The 7,402-nt window shown below is 40.7% G+C and overlaps 1 long non-coding RNA gene across 1 annotated transcript; it reads right to left on the bottom strand.

Moving 5' to 3' along the window:
- Positions 1-1,558: 1,558 nt before the first annotated feature.
- Positions 1,559-6,339, bottom strand: LOC142057421 (uncharacterized). The gene is made up of 3 exons (XR_012660629.1): positions 6,216-6,339; positions 5,428-5,525; positions 1,559-4,626 (listed from the first exon to the last, which is right to left on the bottom strand). It is a non-coding gene; the product is annotated as an uncharacterized LOC142057421 (long non-coding RNA).
- Positions 6,340-7,402: the final 1,063 nt, after the last annotated feature.

The following is a 7,402-nucleotide window of genomic DNA, read 5'->3' on the forward strand; positions in this document are numbered from 1 at the left end:
AATTCCAGCATCTTTACAAGCTATGTTCCTGATATGCACAACTGTGAAGAGAACCAGGCACAGTCATAATATTTACCTGTGACAGTAAAATTAGGTCTAGCATCTACTGCCACTGCAATGCCAAGGAAAAAAAAATAAGAGCCATGCTTGGCCTTTGAAGTGATCTTTACTTCAGCTGCCCCTGGTTAAAAGGGTTTAAGGGGAGGAGGAGAAATTTTTCCTGATCTCTGAGGTGACATTTAACAGACCTGGGAAACAGACATGGACTGTGAGGGTCTACTCAGGAAGGCCTATGGCATGAATGACTTCTAAAAGCAAATAAAATAGTAATGCATTCAGTACACTTAATGTCTCATTCTTTGACACAGGACTTCTTCCTTCTTGACTTTATCTTCCTCTTGATAGTAACCATTACCAACAATGCTGAGATGGACCAAATACCTCATACAGTGAACACTGTAGGAAAGAAACAATACTCAGAATTTTACATCAAAATCCTTGTAAACTCCGCAAATTCCTCCTGCTTGTATTTGGCAGAGTAACTGTCTTAACTACGCTACAGCATGCTTTATAATATACAAAGATCAGACCCAGGAGCATCCACTTCCAGTTCAGGCAACTTAACTTTTTATCACTATTATTATTATTTTTAAATCCTTCCACTAGAACTTTAAATATTTAGAGTGGGTTAAGAAGTTCTACTCCAGACCAGAGTTCTCAAGCCAAGAAGGCATGAAGGTTTAAGATTCACTGCTTTGCACCACACTACAAGCAACAGGCACTGCAGGTATAAGTAGCTGATGCTGTGTCTAGGTCAGGCTTTGTGAGCATGCAGAAAATACAGGTACCACTGTTTCCTTCAGCCTATCCTTACTGCATCATCCGTCTTCTCCCAATTCCCAGTACAGCTTAGAAGCATCGTCCCAGAACTCAGCAACTTCTACAGGCATGTGGTAGTTGTCATTATATACTTCATGGAAGTGAGTTTTGAACCGTATTTTTGGCAGTTCTGTCCCACAGCACCCCCAGCATCTCTAATCTCTACAAACCACGATGAAGCAGTGAAAGATGCTCCACAAAAAAGCCACTGATATGTAAGATATGTATCTGCAGCTGACATGTCCACATAAAAAAAACCTACCTAGTTAGAACATAAACAACACAAATAAGATGCTTCAGGATCCTGCTCACAGAAAGTACTTTGACATTCTAATATTCACCTAGCATGACTTGAAGTTGTCTCTGTTCAACATACGGTCTCAAGCATATAAAAAATCCAGCACTAAAGTGTCCTAACTGTGAGGAACATTCCTTCCCGGTTATGTCAGCTTTGTCAGTACTACCACCTCACTCTTGAAAAGCAGTTTCATCAGGGAAAAACCTTCCTGAAAACATAGGAAATAATTTATGTAATTAAAAGAAGTGAGGGAAAGAGCAGACTGTTAGGCTACCTTTGGATCCCCAAAAAGACAGGAAAGATGGGCTTGTAATTTGCTAACTTTTGAAAGCTTCTGAAATTTATTTTGCTTAACTAGTATTATAACCTCACGCATTCCCTTGAATTTGATTACACTTTTCTGAAAGGCTTCATACTCTGAGACTATTCAAAACAGAAATAATTTTAACCATGGAAGCATTACAGAACATTTTGAATCAGCATTTTCATTTCAGCTGAATCACTAACAGTTTGAGCCCCATTCACAAACAGAGTTTGGCAAAACTGATTTACTATTTGATGTTCCCCAAGTAATTTTTTTGTCTCCCATCTCTCAGGTGGACATATGGACAACATAAGGAAATGTATTATAGCCTTAGAAGGTTATTGTATATGCAATATACAAAGCTCAATTAAGAATACCTTTGGTAAAAGACTGTAGAAATGCTATCTTTAAAAAAAGAAGAAAAAACACTTTGTTTTCTGCAGTGCAGAACAATTGAAGCTTTTCAAGTGGTTTTCAGAAGAGAAGGCGAAGGTCTGTCACATGAGATTAACTTGAAAAAGGACTACGTTCTTATAGAAAGGAAAAGTGCATGCAAAGGGCAGTAATATACTAAGCAGGCCAGGTTAACTAACAAAGCCTCTATCACAGTCATTCCAGCAGGCAATGCTGTTCATGCAAAGGGGGGCCTTTTTCTCTACATCAGGGACACCTCCAGTAGCCCACACGCCATTACAGGCCAGTACTTGCTCAGCAGTTATTTATGATAGCATAGCACTCCACAGGTCAGAGAGGAGGAAAGATCAGCTATTCCCATCTACATATTTCTGATCCATAGGTAAAGCACAATGCCAAAACACGCCATTCAACAAAACTATAGAACAACCACGTTGCATGTTTTGGTCTCTTTTTGAAGCAAAGTGGCTGTTACTCCTACATGACAGATCAATTTCCTTTTAATTTAAAAAAAAAGTTGAAAATAAAGAAGTATGCTAGTCATAGTACTGATATTAATAGCCTTGTTCTATCACTCATCTCCAAGCAAATCTCTGCAGTCAGTAATGCCCACCAGACGCTCATACTTGAGTCAAGACTGACACCCAGTGGTCATATATTTTAACTGATTTCTTTTTTACGCCAACCTGATTTTTAAGAACCAAGATTCCACAGTGAGTCTACTCTAGACCTTCAGCCTTCTCTTCTGAAAACCACCTGAAAAGCTTCAGTTTTTCTATAGCATACATGATATAAAATCATGTGAGCTGAAAACTCACACTATATATAAACTTAATTGTTTCCTTAAGAGCCCCTAACACAGTAATATTTTTTTAGCACTATGCACATGCATTCAACAAGTTTAGAATACCACAGGCTTTAAAAAAAATGTAGAGAATCTAGTCCCGCCTCTCTAATCATGACAGTTAATAGATGATAATAGCAGAAGGAGAGGAGAAAGATGTTTTGATATTAAAGTACTGTGGCAGCTTAACTACTTCAGAAATGGACATTTCTTTTCTGTATTTCCACATAATCCTTTTTACAAGGATTACAAGCTGTAAATATGGTATTAGAGTCAAGTATTAGTGTTAATTAGTGACTGATTTCACTTGATGAAGTATTAATACACAGGTTCTAGCCATTGAACTTCAATCTAACACCCAGGGAAGGATTTTTTAGTGGAAATAGAATACAGAACACATGTAAAAAGATCATCACTCACAGAAAAAAATGAGTTTACTTTCTGTACTTCTTGCTTCATTTATTTCAAAAGCTTCAATACCATAACAGACAAGTCTATTTTGATTGGGGAAGTATCATTAAATCTAACAGAGATAGGGATGTCATGTTCTTGTTTGTGAGATCCTTCAAAATAAAAAGGCTTCTTTATTCTCCCTCAAAGACACCACTTGTTACAATTTTGTCCATGCATGGTGCCTTGACAGGCATAACTACATAGAGTTAAGGCTTCAGCTTGCCCAGAGATGGTATAGCAGAGTTGCACGATAATAGCAACAAGTGCCTTCTTTACCATACACTGCATCTCTGGTAAATGCTTAGCAACATGACCCTTCAATATGGTCAACAAAATACAGCAGAATGATGCAAATATCACTAGGCTATCATGATAAGTGGTTACTATTTCACTATCAGCAGTTTAGTGAATGCATTCAAGCCCTAAAACAGTGCATACCAGACCAACAGAATGAGGTTCTCCACTAAAAGGTGGGAGAGTAGCAGCAATCCAGCAGTCGTGTTTTAGCTGGTAAAACACAACTTTGCTGGATTGGTGTTACTGTTTTACCAACTAAACCACCCAAGAATCATTTCTTTCAGAAGCACTAGGTTTTCCATCATAACCAGTGAAAACTTCAATACGCTGAAAAGTCTGAGACAAAAGTCTCCGAGTTTTGAGTCTGAGCAACAGTTAGTCTTCCTCAGACAGAATATCCATTTCAAGAATCACAATATCATCTTGAAATTATTTGTAATCCTATTTGGAGGAGATGATGCAAATTAAATTCTCTCTCAAAAACATTTTAGATGGAATATGAATGCTGCACATGTTGCCAATTATGAAGTGTCAGTTGCTTGAGCGGAAGTATTTCAGCTTCCCATTTGAATTGTAATAGGAGAAAGTAGCAAGGGCACAAACAGGCTACCAGGTAAATTTTCTTCATAGCACAAGCCACATCATAGTATTCTGAGTCTATAGGATTACGATACATGATTTGCAGTGCAGAATCCAGAAGAGCTATTAATAAAAAGATACCCAGTTCAGCAATAGCACAGGATAGTACTGTGGTAGCTTTTATGCATTCAAATAAAATCTGCAGGTAGGTCAATCAGATCACCTGCTGAAACACAAATCACTTTGAAGCAGGTCGTTCAGAGTACCGGTAGGTTTTGTCAAATATTTTTCCTACTGCTCCTTAAAAGGCATAGAATAATACTTATCATGCAGATTTATAAAATACTAACAGTCACAGAAGACTGGAGTGTACAATTTAGCGTCCGTACCATCTGTACTGGGTGCAAAATGTTACATTCACTTTTACTCTATGTAAACTGAGTTAGAAGCTTGCTATTAATACCAGCGAAGATCCCTTTTGTCTAGCAGCTCTTCTTTCCTGCATTGGGTCCACGTCTGTAGCCAGCAGCGGCTGACAACCTACAAAAGCGCACATACCTGGAAAAGTGTAAGGACACATAACTACGAGCTCAGTAAAACAGAAGGTTTTCACAAAGGTATTCTTTTTGTCTTCCCTGTTCTTGGAGTAATGTACACAGCTGAAAATTTACCACTGTCCCACATTCATTCAGTGATTACATGTAAAGATAACTCAAACAATTTTGAGCCTCTAGACCATTTTTATTCAGTAGTCAAATATCCTCATCTTCTACAAGCACACAAGCCATTGATATTTTCAAGGCACCTTGTAACTGCCCTGGTACTAATCTCTGGACAGCTCTGGAGACTGAGAACAGCCTACTGTCCCCTTTTGGTAGCCAACAAGGCCTCCATAGCCTGAATTGAGGGAGGAAACACTCCTTTAAGAGTGATGCTCCAATCATTTAAACAAAGAACATCTGAGAAAGTACTTGAGTACTTGCAAAAATTACTTCCAAGTTGTTTTTCCTACCTCTACAGTTCAAAGGTAAAGCAGCTGAGTTTCACTACAAGGTAAAGTCTTGGAGTGAAGTAAATATTATTCTGGCTACAGTTGACAATAATATGGTTTGTGTGGCAACTAGAGTACCTAAAGTCATGCTAACCTTCAGACTTCTTGGTAACTTGTATTTTTAAAAATGAAAAAGAAGGTGTAGACAAAACTTCAAGTTGTGCCTGCAAACATTATTTAACATTTGACTTAAGTACTTGTGAAGCCATGTCACCCCATTTTAAATTTCATTTGAACTAACATTTATATGTTTTTATGTATTATTAAAGAAAGATGACACATCAGTTTATTGTAAGGAAGAGCCTTACCAGTTTTTTTTCTTCTCTGGCATATGGAGCTAACAAGTCCACAACTAGCTTCACGCATTTCTTTGAATTCAGGAGCTGCAGGATGGATAGTTGCAAACCTAACCAACATAAATTTAAAAAATTCTTACTGAAACAAAAATAATGTTGCAACAAACCCCATCGCCGTTAATAGCTTCGTTTCTATAGCAATCCTCAGAGCCAGAAAAAAAGGTCTACTTAGATTTTTGCTAGGCTAGATACAAAGGATTACAGCAGAATATATTTCAACTGGTAGATGTTTATAGGGAATTATTAATATCCTTCAATAAGCCTATTCTTACCTAAAGGAACCAATAATTTTCTTCACTACAAAAATCCTTGTTATACAAGCATTGAATGTGTTACACCGTTTTTGTTAATATTGTAAGCATTTAGAAACAGTCTCCTTCCCTCAGCATCACACTGCTGACAGGACTCCTTCACTCCTGCAGAAGATTTTACGGCTGTATCAGATGCTTAAGCAATTTAATAAATCAACTCTGCAGAAGGAACAAAGTCTCTACTGCAGAAAGCCCCTAGCCATTTTGTCCCTCACACTATTTTTTGTCCCCATTCCTAGGAAAAATATTCCTCTCAGGTTAAATGGACTTCTGCCTCCCAAACTCAGGAGTCCTTTCGAGTAGCTGCTGGGAACAGCCAAGCCGCTTGCCCTCAGAAGGGGAGTTGTGTGCATGCAGCAGTGCTGCAGCACCTTCGGCTCTGCGTACCAGCTCAACAGCAACATGCAAGCAGACTTTGCTTTAACATACGTTTCCTCTTGGCCAGCGCTGCAGAAGCGGCTCCAGCACCCACTGCGGCTGCGCCTCCCCCGCTGCCTGTCAGGATGGAGGCGGCGGGAAAAGGGCGGGACCCGCGCGTCCGCCGGGACGGCAGCCGCGCCTCCCGGCATGCACCGCTCCAGCCGCGGCCGCGGTCCGCCCGCTCCTCGCCATGGCCACTCCCGGCCCGCCTCTCGGGGGCGTTCCGCGGAGCAACGCGTGAACTCCGCCACAGCTACTGGCTTTTCTTGCGGGGTCTAACACGATGTAGCTTTTACCAAGCTTCCTTTTTTCCCCATGCATCTTAACCACCTTCTATAATGCGTCTGCTACTTACTAAAGTCCTGTAACAGCCTGATGCAAAATTAAATAGTGAGCTTAAAGACATTTTTACGGCTAAACAGCAAGATTCAGCTGGCCTGGTGCTCGAAATATTTTGACACAATTAAACACTGCCTGCTGCTGTCAGTTGTACCTGTGCAATACCATTCAATAATAATTGTATTTCATTAAATTCTTAACTCCCCAGGCCGTAATAGATCCTCTTGCAGCTAATGCGTACCTACGTGTAAAAACATATCTATGGAGTGTGCTACTGGCACACCTAAAGGAAAGGCCTGTTCAAACATCACACAAAATGGATTAATACATTGGAGTTCCTTCTAACATTGCTCTATAGATGTGACACTATGCTGTTTGTGTGCTGCAAGTTTTCATTTACAAACATATGATTAAACATACCTGCCTTTTTTAAAATCTAGGAATGAAGTAGTGCTTTGCTAGCTTATGTGAGTGAAGACCTACCCTTGGCTCCAGCAGCATAGCTGTTAGCCACAAGCAGATGCTGTGTAATAGGGCTGATGTTCCACACAGGGCTCACTGAGGGTTTTGTGAAGAGCTACAGACACCCACCGGGGTTCCGATGCTGACCAGTGTTCCTGGCGAGCTGTCCTAACAGTGCCAGCTCTGCCAGGAGCAGCGACAGCCAGCTGCACCCCCAGGGCAGGGGGCACAGGGGCTCCCCAAGGGGACAGCAGGGCCTCTCAGCCAGAGCCCATTCTGCTGCCCCCAGCAAGGGAGCTGGGCAGGCTGGGGCAGGCTGGGGCAGCCCCACCCCAGGGTATCGGGCACCTCTGTGGGACAGAACAAGATGGGACACCAGGCACCATATCCAGGCG

This window comes from Phalacrocorax aristotelis, chromosome 5 (assembly GCF_949628215.1).
Source record: "Phalacrocorax aristotelis chromosome 5, bGulAri2.1, whole genome shotgun sequence".
Classification (NCBI taxonomy): domain Eukaryota; kingdom Metazoa; phylum Chordata; class Aves; order Suliformes; family Phalacrocoracidae; genus Phalacrocorax; species Phalacrocorax aristotelis.